The sequence below is a fragment of the Budorcas taxicolor genome, chromosome X (assembly GCF_023091745.1).
Source record: "Budorcas taxicolor isolate Tak-1 chromosome X, Takin1.1, whole genome shotgun sequence".
Classification (NCBI taxonomy): domain Eukaryota; kingdom Metazoa; phylum Chordata; class Mammalia; order Artiodactyla; family Bovidae; genus Budorcas; species Budorcas taxicolor.
The window spans coordinates 25,127,680-25,150,118 of record NC_068935.1 but is presented as its reverse complement, the minus strand read 5'-3'; the positions used below and the strand labels follow the sequence as shown (position 1 = coordinate 25,150,118).

Sequence of the window (22,439 nt, the reverse complement as noted above, 5' to 3'; positions counted from 1 at the left end):
TATATCACTGGCATCTGTGGGGAGTGCTTGCAGTGTCTCGGCCACAACGGGTTTGCCCCCGCTCACGGCATGTGTGCTTTCCCTGTCTACACTGCTTAGGCTCTAGGTTGCTCTCCTGGGAACTGTCTGAGGCCGGCCCTGGGTTGTATGCACTTTCCAGATTTAAGCTGCTCAGGTTCAGGCACTCAGGTACTCCACAAAGGCACAGACTCGGTCGGGCCTGCGTTTTGTGCCCTTCCCAGTTCCGAGCAGCTCAGGTGACCAAGTGTTTGGTGAGCACGGTAGCTGCGACTTATCACCTCCCCCAGCCCTGCCACTCGGTTTTCTGGGTATACAACCGGTGCACCTTCTTAGGTGGATGTTGACTGTCCAGAATCCCAAGAAGTCTTGGATAGCAATGAAGCCTGCTTGCAGTAAGATAGATGATGCCTCTCTGGGGCTGCAATTGACCCCTTCCAGCTCTGGCTGCCCTCTCCTGCCTGTCTCTGGTGGGGGATGGGCTGGTCTGCTGCAGGCTAGCTCTGCTCAGTCCTTTGTTCTGTGAGCGGGCTTGACAGTGTCTTACGTTAGGGCTTTTCATGAGGTAGCTATCCCATAGTCTGGTTTGTTATCGCAAGTTAGTTCCCTCATATTGCCCTTGGGGAATTCAGGCCTGGTCCTCACTCTAAGCAATGCAGCCCGAGCCTCCCTGCCCAGCCCCCGCTTGTTAGTGGTGGATGCAGGCATCTGCGCTGCTTATTCACTGGGAGTTACCATTGGGCACATATTCTGTGGGTTTAAATTATTTATTTATTTTTCCTCCCGGTTATGTTGCCCTCTGAGGTTCCAAGGCTCACCACAGACTCGCCAGTGAGAGTATTTCCTGGTGTTTGGAAACTTCTCTCTTTTTTAAGACTCCCTTCCCTTGATGGATCTCCATCCCTGACTTTTTTGTCTCTCTTTTTACCTTTTATATTTTTTCCCACCTCCGTTCGAAGACAATGGGCTGCTTTCCTGGGTGCCTCATGTCTTCTGCCGGCATTCAGAAGTTGTTTTGTGGAATTTACTCGATGTTCAAATGTTCTTTTGATGAATTTGTGGGCAGAAAGTGGTCTCCCCATCCTATTCCTCCACCATCTTAGAACCGCCCCCTGTTGATATTCTTATTATTTTATTTCTTTATTTTTAAAAATTTTATTGGAGTATAGTTGATTTACAATCTTGTGTTCATTTTAGGTGTATAACAAAGTGACTCACTTATATATATACATATATTTACTCTTTTTAAGATTTTTTTCCATATAGGTGATTACAGAATATTGAGTAGAGTTCCCTGTACTATACAGTAGGTTCTTATTAGTTATCTATTTTATACATAGTAGTGTGTATATGTTGATTCGAGTCTCCTAATTTATCCCCCCCTCTTCTTTACCTTCTGGTAACCATAAGTTTGTTTTCTACATCTGTGACTCTACTCATGTTTTGTAAATAAGTTCATTTGTACCATTTTTTTTAAGATTCCACATACAAGCAGTATCATATGATATTTGTCTTTCTCTGTTTGACTTACTTCACTTAGTATGTTAATCTCTAGGCCCATCCATGTTGCTGCAAAAGGCATTATTTCATTCATTTTATGGCTGAATAATATTCCATTTTATATATGTATGACTTCCTTTTTATCTGCTCATCTCTCAATGTACATTCTTTAAACATTTTATTGGGGTATAACTGATTTACAATGTTGCACAGCAAAGGAAACTATAAGCACAATGAAAAGAAAACTCTCAGAATGGGAGGAAATATTTGCAAATGAAGCAACTAACAAGGGACTGATCTCCAAAATATACAAACAACCCATGTAGCTCAAAATAGAAAGAGCAAACAACCCAATTTAAAAATGGGCAGAAGATATAAAGCTATTTCTCCAAAGAAGACATACAGATGGTTAAAAAGCACATGAGATGTTCAACATCACTAATTACTAGAGAAATGCAAATCAAAACTATAATGAGTTATCACTTTACGCCAGTCAGAATGACCATCATCAAAAAGTCTACAGAGAGGGAGGCAGCCTTTCCTCCAAATGGAGCGCCTGTGCTGGAGCAGGACAGCAGCAGATTGGAGCCCAAACTGCAGGGGGGGGGGGCAGTGGGGAGGGGGCAGCCTGCTGCCCAGCGGCATGGAGGCATGACCCCAGCTACCTGAGCAATCAGTCGGCCACATTCCCTACAGGTTTTGGGGCTTGAGGCTGCTGCGGTAAACTCTGCCCAGTTTTCAAACCACACAGGCTACTCAAATTGGAAGGGCCAAGTGCCAAACCCAGACCAGCTCCATGATCTCTCTAGGAGCTGAAGCTGAACAACACCAATCAGGATGATTACATTCTCAGGGGCTATGGGTGAGACTCATGTACATGTACCAGGCTCATGTACATGTGCAACCCTGTGATGGGAGACGAGCATAATGGAGAAGGCACCATGTACATCGCCAGAGGACCGCCTTCTTGTTTACAGAGAGAAGGTGGTGCTAGTAGCAGACATCATCACCCCCAACCAGTTTGAGGCTGAGTTGCTGACCAGGAGAAAGATCCACAGCCAGGATGAAGTCTTGGAGGTTATGGACAAGTTATACTCCATGGGGCCCAACACGGTGGTCATCACCAGCTCCTACCTGCTGTCCTCGAGGGGCACTGACTACCTGCCAGCGCTGGGGAGCCAGAGGACATGGACCCCTGACGGCTCCACGGTGACACAGCACATCCCCAGGGAGATGCACAACGTGGACACCATCTGCCGGCACTGGGGATCGCTTCGCCGCCATACTCTTGGCATGGATGCACAAGCACCACAACAACCTCAAGGTAGCCTGTGAGAAGACACTGTCAGCTACACACCATGTTCTGCAGCGGACCCACCTCCATAACACCAGGTGTTAGGTGTCTCTGTTTCTGTCCTTGTGAAAAATGTAACGGCTGCCTTCGAGCTGTGACTGAAACTTGATGCTCCACAGTCACTTTGGTGGGGACCTTCCCAGAACCCCAAAAATCTGCACATCTCAGTGTGTCAGGAGGCTGCCTTGTAATTTCCGTGGCCATGGGACACAGGCTGCTGCATGGCCAAGGGCACCTGTGGGAAAACCACTGCAGCTGGCCTCTTTTGGAAAACTCATTGGGTTTATGGTAGAATGGGTCATGCGCTGTGTTTGCTGCCCATTCCTGGTGACAAATATGTCAAGTCACTAGGTCAGTGTGCAGGTACAGTGTGCAGAGGCGGGCTCCTCCTGGGCCCCCACCCCCCACCTCTCACTAGCGTCTTTAACCCTACCCGCCAGTTATCTCGCCCCCCTGCCCTGCAGTTCTGTGTCCTGTGCCAGCCAGGTGGGGCATCTCAAAGCCTCCACAGCTTTGACCGTCCCCACAGCGGGTGGAGGACACGGCAGAGACCTTGACACCACTCCAGGTGTCCACTGCTGGGGTGACCTTCCTGGCCCCACTTGGCCTGGAATTTTGAGCACCCCCCACCAGGTGTGGATACAGGCAGGATAGCTCCTGCTTATTGCCCACCCCCAACTCTCGGGGCTGCAGGGGTTCACATCTCTTGAAAGTCACAGCCTGCAGGGAAGCAGGGAGATAGCTGGATGTGGGGGCCCAGATGGGGATCCCTGGGGAAGCAGGCTGTCCTAGGGTGGCCCTTCCCCCCATCCCACTCTCCCCAGTCCTGGCCCCACAGACACACTCCTGAGGCCAGGCCCACATCTCAAGGACTCTTACCTCCTTAGTGCTGCCTTCAACCCTGTGTTGAAAATGCCCCCAAATGAAGGCAGGTGGGTCTCCACTGGACTCCTGCACTCTCTCTTGTCTTTCTTCCCACCCTGCTCATGTTCTGAATATTATAATTTAACTCTCTGGCATTAGTTCCTGCACACAGGGTCAGGGGTCTTCAGCTCCCTACAGTGGCCAACAGGTCAGGGCTTGTGTCCCTGTCATGTTTCTTGGTCCTTGCAGGGCCCACTGGCCTGGGAGGAGAAGGAGGAAACCCTGGGAGTGGGGTACAGTCCCCGAGAAAAGTGGCCAGGGGCCAGCCATAGTCCCCCAGGGCCCTGGGCCTCAACAGAGTCTTTCATGGAAAACTGTCACTGCCAACTAGAGTGGGGGATGAGGCCACATTGCCAACCAGTGGAAATCTTTTCTTTCTTCTGTTTCCCTTCTTCTTCTTCTTTTTTTTTTTTTTTTTAACTTATGGAGAGTAAATGTAAGATTAGGGTAAAAAATTGATGGGCTCTCTCAATGAGATGGTGAGAACCTGCCCTGAAAATATGGTGTTGGGGGTAGCAGCTTGTTCTATGTGCACTGTTAACTTGAAGAAAAATACGCTTGGCAAAAAAAAAAAAAAAAATCTATAAACAATAAATGCTGGAGATAAACAATAAATGCTGGAGAGTGTGTGGAGAAAAGGGAACTCTCCTACATTATTGATCAGAATGCAAACTGGTACAGCCACTGTGGAAAACAGTGTAGAGGTTCCTTAAAAAACTGAAAATAAAGCTACTATATGATCCAACAATCCCACTCCTGGGAATATACTTGGAGATAACCATACTTGGAAAAGATGCATGCACCTCAATGCTCATTGCAGCACTATTTACAACAGCCAGGACATGGAAGCAATCTAAATGTCCATCAACAGAGTAATGAATAAAGAAGATGTGGGGTACACATACATACATACATACATACATATATATATATACACATATATATATATAGTGGAATATTACTCAGCCATAAAAAAGAACAGAATAATGCCATTTGCAGCAACATGGATGAACCTCTCATACTGAGTGAAATGAGTCAGACAGAGAAAGACATGTATCATATAATATTGCTTGTAGGTAGAATCTAAAAAAAAGACAACAAATGAACTTATCTATGAAACTGAAATAAATTTACAGATGTAGAAAACAAACTTATGGTTACTGGGGAGTAAAAGGAAGTGGAATAAACTGAAAGACTGTGATTGACAGACACACTACTATATATAAAATAGCTAACTAATAACATCCTACTGTATAGCACAGGGAACTCTACTCAATATTTTGTAATAACCTATATGGGAAAAAAGCTAAAAAAGAGTGAATATGTATTTGTACCACAGATTCACTTCACTATACACCAAAAACTAATACAATATTATTTTTGTGTAAGAAAAATTATCCAGAGTGATATTGTATAGAAAACACTGTTCCAAGACACAAATACTTCATTGGCTCACTTTGATGGACAGGTAGGATAGAATTCTTTTTAAGCAAAAGGATACAACTACAACTTTAATGTTTAAAGTTTATGAAATCTATCTACATTTAACAGCATACAGTCCTTACCCACGTGACTTTTAGAGAACTGTCTGTTGCTATCTGAAAGACATGAAGCATACTAACTGTATTGTATAATCAGAATGTAGATGTGGGCATAATAATTTAATAATACTAACAATAATAGGAACAGTAACAATAATAGCATCTGTCATCTCTTGGGCTATGTTCAACATGTTTTGCATTTTTTATATCATGCAGAACTTGAAATGTATCTATGAGTTATTAACATATTTCCCTTTTTGTAGATAAAAGAACTGAGGCTCATTGTGGTCGAGTAATTTGCCCATTTTTGGGTAAGACTGGAATTTGAAACTAGGTCTGTTTGACTCCAAATTAAGTGTGCAAACAATTGTGAGTTTATGTTGGTTTATCTTGAGAAAAGTGATTTGGTAAAATCTGAGAGAATAAATTTAGAAACTTGGAGAGGACACATAGGTACTGCACATTCACATTCATCTATTTGGGTTTGCCAATGAGGATACTTAAGGCAAGTTTTAGGACCTTGGGTAGTTTTATGTCATCCAAATATAGGGGTGGAAAAATAATTTTTCCTCTACTATCTTAGCTGAGACCCCCCTCTATAAGAAAAGACATTAACAGGAGAAAAGCAAACATAAGCTCAACAACATGTTTAAAACAAAGAATGTTGCTCACCATCTGGTTCTACAAGGATTAAGTTATTAGCCACTGTAGTCACTGACCAACAGTGCGTTCTGAAAGGAATTCAGGACGAAGAAAGCAGGGTGAAGCACTCTGCTTTGGAAACACAGACCCTTCAATTGTTGGATATAGGTCTGGAGAAAATGTTTATGAACCCACATTCTTGCATTTTTCCATACATAAAAAAGCACAAAGATACTAGATCCTTGTGGCTAACCTTTTGCTGAGATGTATGCTCGGCTGCACATATTCCCTACCCCAAATCAAATATAAACTGGCTTCTCCCTCTATTTCTTCAGAGAGGTTTCTCAGAGCAGCTGAGGGACTGTCTCCCTGTCTATGGTCCTCGGTAAGACCCTGAATAAACACACAGCTCTTACACTTTTCATTTTCCTTTCAGTCAACACAGGCATATCTCCTGTATGCATGGAAGTCAGGAAAAACTGAGTAACTCTATGAAATAGCCCAAGCATCACCTTAAATACCATCTCCAGCTGAAGACAAAAGAAGATTTGGAGGTGGATGCGGGGTCACTTATGGGAGGTTACCAAGAAACACACAGTTAAAACTAGAGTACAACTGTTACACAGATTTAAGTTTTTGCCTTTTCCATTGGTACAAATTTTCTAGAGGTTTCATCATCTTCCTCTGCCTGGTACACAGAGGGAGACACCCTTAAAATGGAAATTTCCCTTATAAATGTAAATATGCCTTGCAAAAAGGAAACTTCTGTTCAGTTTTCAGAGCTTCTCTTGTGTCTACTGTTTCTTAACAATAACCAGCTTGAGATAATCTTTATGCCAAAGAGGAATACATGGGGGTAGTATATTTTGCTCCTCTTCACCTATCAGTAAGAGGAGAAAAAACACAGTGCTCAAAAAAACTTAAATAGATTCCAGATGATAGATATAAGAGTTTACTAATGGTTATTTTTAATTTTAAGCCTAATTTTCTCTTTTATTCTTAGCCTGCTATTTCTCAGTATTTCTCCTTCTCTCAGGTTAAATACAACCATAGAAGAACCTACAACTAGCTTAATCTTTCCAATTTGTAATAGACTGCCTTCAGACTTTATCTGCACTATCAGCTCTTCTGGGTCTCCAGCCCACCAGCCCACACTGCAGACTTTGTATTCAGCAGCCTCCACAATCCCATGAGCCAGTTCCTTATAATAAATGTAATAAATCTCTTTGTATATTTTTGACCTAAAAAAAAAATAGACTACCAGATATTTCTCCAGCAAAGATGAGGTTATTTCAGATCAGCAGAGGATTGCAATTCAGGGTTTGCAACCATGGTGAGCCATGTGCAAGTCCCTGCACAGCAAGTGAAGAGCACTTTTAGAGGGGAAAAGGAAGTTGGGAGGGCTATAGTAAACAAAGAGTTCATGGCTTTTCACTGGCTGAGTCCTTGCGAGGAAAGAAGACAAGATGATGAGTCTTTTTGTTGGGATCTGCTCCAGTGTTCTTGCCTGGAGAATCCCAGGGACCGGGGAGCCTGGTGGGCTGCCGTCTCTGGGGTCACACAGAGTCGGACACGACTGAAGCGACGCAGCAGCAGCAGCAGCAGCAACAGCTATCATCACAGGGCATGAGAGCTCCCCCTTCTGGTCTCTTGAGTCTATTTAATTTAGGTTTCTGTTTATTATACACAACTATATATATATTTATTTATTTATACATATATATGTGCATAAATATATATGCTGTTCTGTGTTTAGTCAGTCATGTCTGACTCTTTGCGACTCCATGGACTGTAGCCTGCCAGGTTCCTCCGTCCATGAGATTCTCCAGGCAAGAGTAGGAGTGGGTTTGCCATTTCCTTCTCCAGGGGATCTTCCCAACCCAGGGATTGAACCCATGTCTCCTGCACTGCAGGCAGATTTTTTACCACTGTGCCACCTGGGAAGAGCAGTTTTATCCTTGCTCTCTCTTTAAAGAAAATTTATTGGGAGACACAATCATAAGATTGCCCTTGATTTTTGACAACACCCAATCTCCCAAATCGGGCTTCCCAGGTAGCTCAGCAGTAAAGAATCCGCCTGCCAATGCAGGAGACACAGGAGACATGAGTTCAATCCCTGGGTCAGGAAGATACCCTGGAGGAGGGCATGGTAACCCAGTCCAGTATTCATGCTGCATGGACAGATGAGCCTGGCTGGCTACAGTCCATGGGGTTGCACAGAATCAGACACGACAGAGCAACTGAGCATACACAATCTTCCAAATCACCTAATAAAAGCTGAAATTCCACAGTAAGTTCTTTCTAACACCCTCTTACTGAGATGTGCCATGATTCCCCAGGGTGTGCATCCCCCCCATCAGTACAGTGAGTAGTGAATACAACTTGTTGATCTATAGGTGTGTTCCTTAGCAGTCTGGCTGGAGGACAAAGGATCTCTGAGGGAATATGTCATAGTCTGCTTGTTTTTTCAAATTTTTTCAAGAAGACAACATAAGAAAGAAAACAACTGATCCTTAAACATCCATTATTAATCAAGTGAAAACCTATTCAAGTGAATGTTTTTATTAACTAACATCTTCTGTTGCAGAATAGTGTTTTATTCTGTTTTTAATCATGGAAATAAATGTATGTCTAGCATAACACCATAATAATCAGATCATTCATCTAAAATAACCTAAGCATGCACTCACATATATATATACAAACTAAACAATATGTATTAAATAAAAATTATTTAAGTCTATTGCTTGATAGAATGGATTGATCAACTGCACCTTCATTTCAACAACCATTTGAAAATATACATCCTGACCTTTATGATTTTGCCATTTTTTTCCCAAAGCATCCAAATTCATAAAGTCACCCATGCCATACAGCCCCTGGCTCAGATGCAGAAAGTATCTTTAATGGTATAGGCTAGATGTGCTTTATCAACAGGAAAACAGGAAGCCACCAATGGGGCAAAACTAGACCAAACCGGCTAGATCCAAAATGGTTGACAAAGTAGGCTTTTCTCATATACACATTAGAATACATTATCATGCTAAGATCTCCTCCCCACCTGCACCACTACTGGGTGGTCTTGACCATACAAGGAGAGACAGAGAGTGTGGACTCAGTTCTTGAAACTCTCTGCCATTTACAAGAATTTAGATGATGTCGGACTTCACTCAGATCCCTCCCCTTTGCCCCTCCCCTGTAAAAACTTTCCCTGACCTTAGGCCAGGGAGAAGATGCTTTCAGAGCAAGCACTCCCCTTCTCAATTCTCTGGCCATTGAATAAAAGCCGGTCTTTCTTTTAAGAATTAAGTTCTCTGAATTCTTATTTTTTTAAATTTTTAATTTATTTTTGGCTGTGCTAGGTCTTCATTGCTGCGTGGGCTTTCCTCTACTTGTGCTGAGCGGGGACTTACTCACTAGTTGGGATGCACTGGTTTCTCACTATGGTGGTTTATCTTATTGCCAATCACAGGCTTTAGGGTGTGCAGGCTTCAGTAGTTGGCGCACATGAGCTCAGTAGTTGTAGTTCCCAGGCACAGGCTCAGTAGTTGTAGCTTATGGGCTTAGTTGTTCCACAGCATGTGGGATCTTCCTGGGTCAGGGATTGAATTCTTGTCTTCTGCATTGGCAGGTGGATTCTTTATCACTGAGCCACCAGGGAAGCCCAACCCTGTCTTTCTTACACCCAATTCATTTTCCTTATTGGCAGCAAGAACACAATAGGGAAAAAACCCAATGACAGAGCCCAGAGCTTCATTTCAGCTAGGGCCCAAAGAGGGGGGCTGCTCATTTAATTCAGTAACAATAAAATGTTAAGTTCTCTTTAATCTTTTTTCATCAATGTTGGTGTTTGTATCCAGTATAGACTGGAAATCCTCAGTGGAAAGTGAATGTAGGTGCAAATATGGTTTCAACACATGAAATATCCTTAATATTTTTGTGGTGATGGGGAGATAAAGGAATCATTGTTCTTATTTCAAAGAGCAAATTTTCCTTACTTTTTGTTCAGTTCAGTTCAGTCGCTCAGTCGTGTATGACTCTCTCTTTGTGATCCCATGGACTGCAGCATGCCAGACTTTTCTGTCCATCACCAACCCCCAGAGTTTACTCAAACCCAAGTCCACTGAGTCAGTGATGTCATCCAACCATCTCATCCTCTGTCATCCCCTTCTCCTCCCACCTTCAATCTTTCTCAGCATCAGGGTCTTTTCTAATGAGTTCTTGGCATCAGGTGGCCAAGTTATTGGCATTTCAGCTTCAACATCAGTCCTTCCAATGAACACCCAGGACTGATCTCCCCCAGGATGGACTGGTTGGATGTCCTTGCAGTCCAAGGGACTCTCAAGAGTCTTCTCCAACACCACAGTTCAAAAGCATCAGTTCTTCAGGGCTCAGTTTTCTTTATAGTCCAACTCTCACATCCATACATGACTACTGGAAAAAATCATAGCTTTGACTAGACAGACCTTTGTTGGCAAAGTAATGTCTCTGCTTTTTAATATGCTCTGTAGGTTGGTCATAACTTTCCTTCCAAGGAGTAAGCGTCTTTTAATTTCATGGCTGCAGTCACCATCTGCAGTGATTTTGGAATTCCCAAAAATGAAGTCTAACACCATTTCCACTGTTTCCCCATCTATTTCCCATGAAGTGATGGGATCAGATGCCATGATCTTAGTTTTCTGAATGTCGAGCTTTAAGCCAACTTTTTCACTCTCCTCTTTCACTTTCATCAAGAGGCTTTTTAGTTCTTCACTTTCTGCCATAAGGGTGGTGTCATCTGCATATCTGAGGTTATTGATATTTCTCCCGGCAATCTTAATACCAGCTTGTGCTTCATCCAGCCCAGCATTTCTCATGATGCACTCTGCATAGAAGTTAAATAAGCAGGGTGACAATATTTACAGCCTTGATGTACTCCTTTTCCGATTTGGAAACAGTCTGTTGTTCCATGTCCAGTTCTAACTGTTGCTTCCTGACTTGCATACAGATTTCTCAGGAAGCAAGTCAGGTGGTCTGTTATTCCCATCTCTTTAAGAATTTTCCACAGTTTGTGGTGATCCACACAGTTAAAGGCTTTGGCATAGTCAATACATCAGAAGTAGATGTTTTTCTGGAACTCTCTTGCTTTTTCAATGATCCAACAGATGTTGGCAATTTGATCTCTGGTTTGTCTGCCTTTTCTATATCCAACTTTGCATTTTATACCTGAATTCTAAGAGACTTATGTTAAACTCCCCAAGTGGCTCAGTGGGAAATAATTTGGCTGACAGTGCAGGAGACATGAGTTCAATCCCTGGGTCCGGAAGATCCCCTGGAGTAGGAAATGACAACCCACTCTTGGGTTGGTTCTTGCCTGGGAAATCCCATGCACAGAGCCTGAGGGCTATAGTCCACAAGGTTGCAGAGTCAGACATGACTGAGTGATTAGACAACAACAACATACATAGAATAATACAGTCTATACTCCTTTATGACTGGTTTATTTTGCTCATTATATCTATGAAATGGGTGCTGTTGTTGTTTGTATCAGTAGTTTGGTCCTTTGACTGAAAAGTAGTATTCTATTATATGAATATAACACCATTTTAAAATAATTCTCCTATTGATAGACATGTGCATTGTTTTCAATATCTTGCTTTTATGACTAAAGACACAATGACATATATTGTTCAAATCTTTTGGAGTGCTTATGTTTTACTTTCCTTTGGATAAATACATAGGGGTGAAATTGATAGATCACAGGACAAGTATATGCTTACCTTTGAAACAGGTAAACAGTTAAATGGCCCTATAAAGTGGTTGCATATTTTGGAGAAATAATGAGTTCATTTTTAATATCTAAGAATAAACCTACCTGAGGAGATGAAAGAACTGTACAGAAAATTACAAGACTCTGATGAAAGAAATCAAAGATGACATAAACAGATGGAGAGATATTTCATGTTCCTGGGTAGGAAAAATCAATATTGTGTAAATGACTATACTACCAAATGCAATCTACAGATTCATTGTAATCCCTATCAAATTACCAATGGCATTTTTCACAGAACTAAAGCAAAAAATTTCACAATTCATATGGAAACACAGAAGACCCGGAATAGCCAAAGGAGTCTTGAGAAAGAAGAATGGAGCTGGAGGAATCAACCTTCCCGACTTCAGATTATACTACAAAGCTACAGCCATCAAGACAGTATGGTACTAGCATAAAAACAGAAATACAGACAAATGGAACAAGATAGAAAACTCAGAAATGAACCCACACACCTATGGGTACCTTAGTTTTGACAAAGGAGGCAAGAATATACAATGGGGCAAAGACAGCCTCTTCAATGAGTAGTGCTGGGAAAACTGGACAGCTACATGTAAACGAATGAAATTAGAATACTTCCTACCACCATACACAAAGATAAACTCAAAATGGATTAAAGACCTAAATGTAAGACAAGAAACTATAAAACTCTTAGAGGAAGACATAGGCAGAACACTCGATGACACAAATCAAAGCAAGATCCTCTATGACCCACCTCCTAGAGTAATGGAAATAAAAACAAAAAGAAACAAGTGGGACCTAATTAAACTTAAAGCTTTTTCTCAGCAAAGGAAAGTAGAAACAAGATGAAAAGAAAACCCTCAGAATGGGAGAAAATGATAGCAAAGGAAACAACTGACAAATAATTAATTTCCAAAATATACAAGTAGCTCATACAACTCAATACCAGAAAAACAAACAACTCAATCAAAAAGTGGGAAAAAGACCTAAGCAGACATTTCTCCAAAGAAGACATGCAGATGGCTAACAAACACACGAAAAGATACTCAATATTGCTCATTGTTAGAGAAATGCAAATTAAAACTACAATGAGATATCACTTCACACCGATCAGAATGGCCATCATCAAAAGTCTACAAACAATAAATTCTAGAAAGGATGTGGAGAAAAGGGAACCCTCTTGCAGTGCTCGTAGGACTATAAATTGATAATACAACCACTATGGAAGACAGTATGGAGATTCCTTTAAAAATGAGGAATAAAACCACCATATGACCCAGAAATCCCACTCCTAGGCATATACCCTTAGGAAACCAAAATTGAAAAAGAGACATGTACCCCAATGTTCATTGCAACACTGCTTACAATAGCCAGAATGTGGAAGGAACCTAGATGTCCATTGACAGATGAATAAATAAAGAAGTTTTGGTACATATACACAATGGAATATTACTCAGCCATAAAAGGAACATATTTGAGTCAGTTCTATTGAGGTGGGTGAACCTAGAGCCTATTATACAGAGTGAAGTGAGTCAGAAAGAGAAAGATAAATATCATATTCTAATGCATATGCATGGAGTCTAGAAAGATGGTATTGAAGAATTTATATGCAGGGCAGTAATGAGAGTCCCTTGGACTGCAGGGAGATCCAACCAGTCCATTCTGAAGGAGATCAGCCCTGGGATTTCTTTAGAAGGAATGATGCTAAAGCTGAAACTCCAGTACTTTGGCCACCTCATGCGAAGAGTTGACTCATTGGAAAAGACTCTGATGCTGGGAGGGATTGGGGGCAGGAGGAGAAGGGGACGACAGAGGATGAGATGGCTGGATGGCATCACTGACTCAATGGACGTGAGTCTGAGTGAACTCCAGGAGTTGGTGATGGACAGGGAGGCCTGGCATGCTGCAATTCATGGGGTCACAAAGAGTCGGACACGACTGAGGGACTGAACTGAACTGAACTGAACTGAACTGAATGAAGAAACAGACATAGACAACAGAGTAGAGGACACTGGGGGATGGGAGGAGAGTCAGACACGACTGAGGGACTGAACTGAACTGAACTGAACTGAACTGAATGAAGAAACAGACATAGACAACAGAGTAGAGGACACTGGGAGATGGGAGGAGAGGGTGAGATGTATGGAGAGAGTAACATGGAAACTTACATTGCCATATGTAAAATAGATAGCCATGGGAATTTGTTTTATGTCTCAGGGAACTCAAACAGGGGCTCTGTATCAACCTAGAGGGGTGGGATGGGGAAGGGATATGGGAGGGACGCTCAAGAGGGAGAGGACATATGGATACCTATGGCTGATTCATGTTGAGTTTTGACAGAAAACAAAATTCTATAAAGCAATTATCCTTTAATTAAAAATAAATAAATTTTTAAAAATAACAAAATGCACAATTTAGTGACATTTAGTACATTCACAGCATTGAGCAACCATCACCTCTAAATGATTCCAAATCATTTTCATCTCACCCCAAAGAGAAATTCCCATACCCATGATGCACTCATTCCCTGTTTTACCCTGCCCCAGCCCCTGAAAACCACTAATCTTTCTGTTTCTATGGTTTTACCTATTATGGAAATTTCATGCAGGTATAATTATGCAATCTGTGACTTTTTGTGTTTGGCTTCTTCTCTTAGCATAATGTTTTCCAATTGCCTCCATGTTGTAGCATGTTATCCTTTTTTATAACAGAAAAATATTCCATTCCACAGATATGACATAACCTGTCTATCCATTCATTCGTAAACATTTGGTTCCCATCCATCTATTGGCTACCATGACTAGTGCTGCTATCAACATTCGTGTACAAATTTTGAATACCCATTTTCAATTTTTTTTGGTATATACTAGGAATGGAATTTCTGGGTCATAGAATTCTCTTTAATTTTTTGAGGAACAGCCAAACTCTTTTTCACATTTGCTGTACTCTTTTACATTTCCTCCACTAATTACATAAATGTGTACATTGTATATTCCTGTCACTAATATGAGTCCAGTATCTGCACCACCTTTGTTAATCTTTGTTGTTGTCCATTAAAAAAGTATTATTATAGCCATCTTACTGGGTAAGAAGCAATATCTTGTGTCTCTAATGATCTGCATGTCTCTAATGCCTAATGATGTTTTGAGTATCTCTTCATATATCATTGATCACTTGCATCATTGATCACTTGCATATCTCCTTTGGACAAATGTATATTCAAATTTATTGTCCATTTTTAAAGTTGGGATGTTTGCCTTTGTGTTATTGACTTGTAAGAGTTCAGTATACATTAACATTTTAGATACTGGTCCTTACTAGATATATGATTAGTGAATATTTTCACGTCTTGATAGCATCTTTTGATACATAAAAGTTTTGATGAAGTGCAGTTCATCTATATTTTTCTTGTTCTTTTTTGGTCATATTTAACAGTTACTAAGTCTAACAGCATAAAGATTTCTTGGTATGTTTCTTTCTAAGAGGTTTATATAGATTAGCTCTTCAAGTTTAGGTATTTGATTCATTTTGAGTCAATTTTCGTATATGGTGTGGCCCAGCCTCATACTTTTGCATGTGGATATCCAGCATCATTTTTGAAGAGTCTATGCTTTCCCCCATTAATTGGTTTTGGAACCTTTGTAAAAAATCAGTTGACCATAGATGTATGAGCTTATTTCTGGACTCAGTTCTATTCCACTGATCTACATATCTATCTGGATGCTAGTACTATATAGTAGACTTGTAATAAGTTTGAAAATATGAAACTGTGAGTCCTACAATTTTTTCAAGATTGTTCTGGTTATTTGGGGTCATTTGCAACTCCCCATCTTTGTTGAAGGTTTCTGTTATTTGCTTAGTGACTTTCTTAAATCATTTTTGTAAAATCTTCATTGTTTGTCCTATATGTCATTGGGGTCTACTTTATATTACCTATTGGTCAGCGAGCATTTTAACAAAGTTTTCTTAAGTTCCTGGAGCAAACAAAACACAAAGCAATTGAAAAGAAACGTAAAGGATAAATGAGAAACAAAATAAATGGAAGTATTTTTCCAAGCATTGTTGATTGGCTGTGCTTGAGGGTGCTCCTTCAGTGGTTAATCAGGCTGTTTACAGCTCTGTCTTGGCCGTCACTTTATGCTGTTGGATGCTAGTGGTCAGCTGGAAGTGAAAACTGAGGATCTTCTCAGGCTTTTCTGTGCATGCATCCAGCACTGGGCATGCTGTTGACCTTCTCTATTCCCCGCAATATATGTGAGACCTTTTAACAACCTTATTCCCTCATGTATCTTCTTGCTCAGACTCTTTCCTCTCAGACTTTCTAGTCTCTCTTGCTTAGCCTGGCTTTTATTCCCTTGCTCCAAGTTGTCATGGTCAATATTTTGCTTTAAATGCTTTTAGCAGACATCACCTGACAGCAAATACCACCTGGGAAGCCACTCCAGTCCTAGGAATCCTCTTTATTTCTTTAAAGACAAAAGAGGGAGATGAGAGAAGAAAAAAAGAAGAAGGCAAGTCCTTGTTCTGGGTCCTCAAAGAGCCATAAGATAGAGACACCCAACCCCAATTCTTTGAGAATGTGGTCCTCATTGCCTCTGCACTAACAGTCTGCCCCAGGCATGCAGGTTCCCACTTTTATGGCCTTAGCATTTTAGGTAGGCTACTTAAAATGTCACAACACTCTCTTACCACAGTGCTGCAGATTCTTTCTTCACTAAGGTTTCCCTTGGTGGTTGTAAGCATTGGACTAGATTCCAGATTCTGCAAAAGTTGATTTTGACAGTTTTTACTAGCATTTTAGCTATTGCTGTTGTCTTGGTAATGATGAAGCGCTGGAGTAGGACATACCCCTACTGTGCCCTTTTTGGTGCCATTCTCTCATTCATTTTTATTTTGTTATTATCCATCTGTTGTGGACTGAATTCTGCACGCACCTCAGCAGCCACAACAACAACAAAACCACAAATCAAAAAAAAAAGTTGCTGTCACTTGCTCCTATTTTAATTCATTTGTGGTAATAGAATTAATTTTGTGTGATTCAAATTATTTAAGAAATTTTGATACTTTTTTTAGGATATGGTCTATCTTGGAAAATGTTCCAGGTGCACTTGAAAAGTATGTGTATTGGGGTGTTGTTGGGTGTAATTTATAGACATCAGATCTTGTTGGTTGGTTATAATGTTCAGGCCCTCTATAGCCTTGCTGAATTTCTATTTATTGTGCTCTGTAAATTATTAAGAGATGGATGTTAAAATTCTGCTTCTAGTCAGAGATTGTATTTTTAAACTTCTACCAAATTCTGTTTAGTGTATTTTAGACACAGTATTAGTCTTAGAATTGTTAGAATGATATTAACAATACTTTAAAATATTTTTCTGCTAAATACATTTAAATACACTTGGAGTCATTTTAACTTACTTTTTAAACAATCAATATTTTTTTCCTAGCTTTTTTGTGGTAAGAAGTTTAAAAATCTACTTTCTTATCAGCTTTCAAATAACCATCATCACCATACCACACATTACATTCCCAGAATTTGTTCATCTTATAACTGGATATTTGTACCTTTTGATCATTTTTACTCATTTTCCCCCACCCTGTTATCTTCTGCTCCTAGAAACCACTGTGATAGGTTTCTTCACTCTCAAGTACACTTCGCAAGCATGTGTGCCTGCTCAGTCACGTCCAATCAACTCTTTGCAACCCTGCGGACTGTAGCTTGCCAGGCTCCTCTGCCCATGGAATTTTCCAGGCAAGAATACTGGAGTGGGTTGCCATTTGCTTCTCTAAGGGATCTTCCCAACCCACACCTCCTGTGTCTTCTACATTGGCAAGCGTATTCTTTACCACTGCACCACCTGGGAAGCCTCCCAAGAACACTTTACTTTGGTATTATAACCAATCCTGCTTCTTTGATTAATATTTGTGGTCTATCTTTTTCTATCCTTTTAATTTTAACCCATATATAACATTGCATTTGAAGTTTCTTGTAAACAGCATAAAATTTGGTTATTTTGTTTCATCCACCTTGCCAATCTTCATCTTTTAATTGATATCTTTAATATTTACATTTTAGGCAATTATTGATTTGATAAGATTTAAATCTGCCATTTTATTTTCTGTTTTCTCTTTGTTTTCATTTCTGTTTTTTCCCTCATGTTCCCTCACTTTTGTTGATGCAAAAACACTTTTAGAATTCCATTTTGATGTATTCATTGTTTTATCTTTGCATAGGTATAGCTTTTTAGTAGTTTCTCAAGGTATTATATTGTTTTTGTTCAGCCACTAAATAGTGAGCACTGCACTTTAGAACTTCACAGTTCAATATAGCTCTAATGATGAGTTGGTAGATGAGAAGTGGCAAAATATAATAGGTAGATTCAGATTATGAGGAGATGTATGAACCATTGTAAGTTATGGGATTTAACACTTACAAGACTTCCCTGGTGGTCCAGTGGCTAAGATTCCACACTGCCAATGCTGGGGGCCTGGGTTTGATTCCTGGTCAGGGAACTAGATCCCTCATGCTACAACTAAGAGTTTGAACACCTCAACTAAATATCCAGTATGCTGCAAAGAAGATCAAAGATCCCATGTGCTGCAACTAAGACCAGGTGCAGCTAAATAAATAAATATTTTAAAAAGTACTTAACACTCAACCTGAATTAAACCAAGTTCGTTTTTCCCCCCACCAGGTATTTTCCTCAAACTTGTGACCTTGCCAAACCTCAGATCTATTCCTCATTGAGCCATTCTTCCTATCCTCTTAGTGAGGTAAGGGAAGGAATATGTTGAAGACTAGATCCCTCATGCCAAGGCTTCTGGATTCTCGCTTAGAATCCTCCTACATCTGATCTCTTCTCTTCACAATCCCCATCTCTTTCATAATGCATGCTACTATTATCTCTCACCGGGATAACTGCAACTGCATCTGAACAGGTCTGTCAGCTTCTAGCCTTGCATTACTCAATTCTCCAAATTGCAGATCAAATAATCTTTCTGAAATGCAAATCTGACAATGTAACTCACTTGCTTAAAACACGTGATCGTTTTTCCTTTGCCAATCAAGTCTAAATTCAGAGTCCTCCACAAAACTGCTTCACTCTTTCCTTCTTTAAAAAAAAAAATAATTAATTAATTTGGCTGCGCCAAGTCTTAGTTGAAGTGTGTAGGCTCTAGTTCCCTGACCAAGGCCCCCTGCATTGGGAGCACAGAGTCTTAGCCACTGGACCACCAGGTTCACTGGATCTCTGGACCACCAGCCACTGGACCACCTATATTTCCTCTCATGTATCTAGCTAGTTTAGATGGCATCCATTGCTCCCAAACTCAAGCCTATTTGTATTTATTCTTGACCATATTTATACTCCTCTTGTAATGCTTCTCCTACTCACTTCTTGTTTTTCTGGCAAAGTGCTACTTCAGTCAGTCAATCAGTGTTAGTTGCTCAGTCATTTCTGACTCTTTGTGACCCCATGGATTGCATGGAGCCCCCTGCCAGGCTCCTCTGCCCATGGGATTCTCCAGGCAAGAATACTGGAATGGGCTGCCATTTCCTTTTCCAGGGGATCTTCCTGACCCAGGGATTGAATCAGGGTCTCCTACACTGTGTGCAGATTCTTTACCATTGGAATCACCAAGCAAATCTAAAGTGCTGCTTATCAAGTTTCAATTCACTTGTCAACTTTCTTATATGGTCTATTTCTCAACAACTCCAACGAAGAATTAATGCTTTCTTTTGAATTGATGCTTTATTGAATGGATTCTAATAGTACTTTGTACCTATCAATATAATAGGTACTATAGATTTGGTCAGAAAACTACAGTTATTTGTTTGAATGCTGCATCTTTACTAGATGTGACCTTCTAGCAAAATGAAGGTCACTTTGCAGGTACCGAATAAATGTTGCTTTGCTTACTTACTGAATTAAACATTGTGATGATTAATTTTATGTGTCACCTTGAATGATCACAGGGTGTCCAGATTAAACATATTTCTGGGCGTGTCTCTGAGGGTATTTCCTGATGAGTTTAGCATTTGAATTAGTGTGCTCAATAAATAGATTGCTTTCCCCAGTGGGAGTAAGCATCATCCAATCCACTGAAGACCTGAACAGAAAAAAAAAATGGAAGACAGTGGAATCTATTTCTGCCCCCACAACCCGGCTTTTTTTTCTTACTGCTTGCAGTGGGACATCTCATCCCATATTTCCTTATCCTCAACTGAGATTTATACCATCAGGTCTCCTGGTTCTCAGACATTTGGACTTGGACAGAATTACCCCACCAGCTTTGCTGTACTGGGTCTCCAGCTTACAGATAGCAGATTGTGGGACCTCTCAGCCTCCATAATTACTGAGCTAACACCTCATAACAATTATATATATATATATATATATATATATATACACATATATACATATATACACACATACAGTAACAACCCTAAATATGAACGAGCTCTGTTCTGAGAGCATGTCTCTTTTAGCCTAGGTCTTCACTTCTGTGAGCTCATATGTTTAAAATATTGTATTGTTTATCCACTTTTAGATAAATGTATTCATCTTTTATGACTGAGTTGAGATTGCATCTTCTCCAAAAAAGTTTTTTTGTTCTCCACAGGATATATATAATTCTTTTTTGTGATCTCTCACAGCATTCCATTGCATTTGTTGTTTGTGGATAGAAATGCGGCTGATTTTTGTATGTTGATTTTGTATCCAGAAACTTTACTGAATTCATTTATTACTTCTAACAGTTGGTTTTTTTTGGGGGGGTGGGGGGGAGTCTTTAGGTTTTTCTATGTATAAGATCATGTCCTCTAAAAACAGACATAATTTTACTTCTTCCTTTTCAATTTGTAAACTTTTTTCTCATTTTCTTGATATTTCTGTGGCTAGGACTTTCAGTACTTTGTTAAAAAGGATTAGCAAGAGTAGGCATCCTTGTCTTATTCCTGATCTTAGAGGAAACGCTTGTAAATTTTCACTTTTGTATCATATTAGCTGTGGGCTTGTATATGGCATTTATTGCTTGAGGTACATTCCTTGTATACTTATTTTGTTGAGAGTTTTTATCATAAAAGAGTGTTAAATTTTCTCAAATGTTTTTTCTGCATGTATTAAAATGATCACATGATTTTTATCCTTCATTTTATTAACATGTGTATCACATTTATTAATTTGTGTATGTTAAAACATCCTTGTACCCCACAAATAAACCCCACTTCATCATGGTGCATAATACTTTTAATGTGCTCTTGAATTAAGTTTGCTAGTATTTTGCTGGGAATTTTTGTATTATGTTCATTAGGGCTGCTGCTGCTGCTACTGCTACTAAGTCGCTTCAGTCGTGTCCGACTCTGTGCGACCCCATAGATGGCAGCCCGCCAGGCTCCTCCGTCCCTGGGATTCTCCAGGCAAGAATACTGGAGTGGGTTGCCATTTCCTTCTCCAATGCATGAAAGTGGAAAGTGAAAGTGAAGTCGCTTAGTCGTGTCCGACTCTTAGCGATCCCATGGACTGTAGCCTACCAGGCTCCTCCATCCATGGGACTTTCCAGGCAAGAGTACTGGAGTGGGGTGCCATTGCCTTCTCCTCATTAGGGCTATTGGCCACTAATTTTCTTTTCTTTTCGTGTCTTTGTCTACTTTCAATATCAGGATAATGGTGGCCTTATAAAATGAAGTTGGAAGCATTCTTCTTTTTCAATTTTTGGAAGAGTTTGAGAAAGATTGGTATTAATTCTTCTCTAAATATTTGGTGAAATCTACTACGGAAGCCATCTGGTCCTGGGCTTTTGTTTGTTGGGAGATTTTTGATTAGTGATTCAATCTTCTTGCTCAGTATTGGTCTGTTTAGATTTTTTGTTACTTGATGATTCAGTCTTAGGAAGTTGTGTCTTTCTAGAATGTTAGATGCTTCTTCTGAGTTATCTAATTTGTTGGCATATAATAGTTCATAGTAGTCTTTTTTATGATCCTTTGTATGTCTGTGGTATCAATTGTAATATCTCCTTTTTCATTTATAATTTTATTAGAATTCTCTTTTTTTAAGTCTAGTTTTCAACTAGTTTGTCAACTTTATCTTTTCAATAGACTGTTTTTTAAATCTTCTCTATTGTCTCCCTAGTCTCTATTTCATTCATTTCTGCTGTACTTTTTACTATTTCCTTTCTTCTGCTACTTTTGGGTTTGTTTGCTCTTCTTTTTCTAGTTTCTTTAGGTTTAAGTTAAGGTTGTTTGAAAAAAATTTTTTTCTTAATTTAGGCATTTATTGGTATAAACTTCTTAGAACTGCTTTTTCTGCATCTCACAAGTTTTAGTATGCCCTCTTTCCATTTTTTTTGGTCTCAAGATACTTTTTATTTCCCTTTTGGTTTCTTCTTTGCCCCATTGGTTGTTCAGAAGTGTACTGTTTAATTTTCACATATTTGTGAACCTTCTAGATTTCCTCCTACTATTGTTTTCTAGTTTCATAAAATTTTGGTTCAAAAGATACCTGATATGATTTCAAGTTTGTTAAATTTGTTAAGACTCTTTTGTGACATAACATATGACATTTTTGGAGAATATTTTGTGTGTGCTTGAGAAAAATGGGCCTTCTGCTTCTGTTGGATGAAAAGTTCTTTATTGGTCTTCTAGGGTCATTTGGTCTAAAGTAGCATTCAAGTTCAATATTATTTTCCTATA

General features: G+C 40.0%; 1 pseudogene; it reads left to right on the top strand.

Annotated features, from left to right (window-relative positions):
* LOC128070178 (pyridoxal kinase-like) overlaps nt 1-2,917 on the top strand; it is a 49,806-nt pseudogene extending 46,889 nt beyond the window's left edge.
* Nucleotides 2,918-22,439: the final 19,522 nt, after the last annotated feature.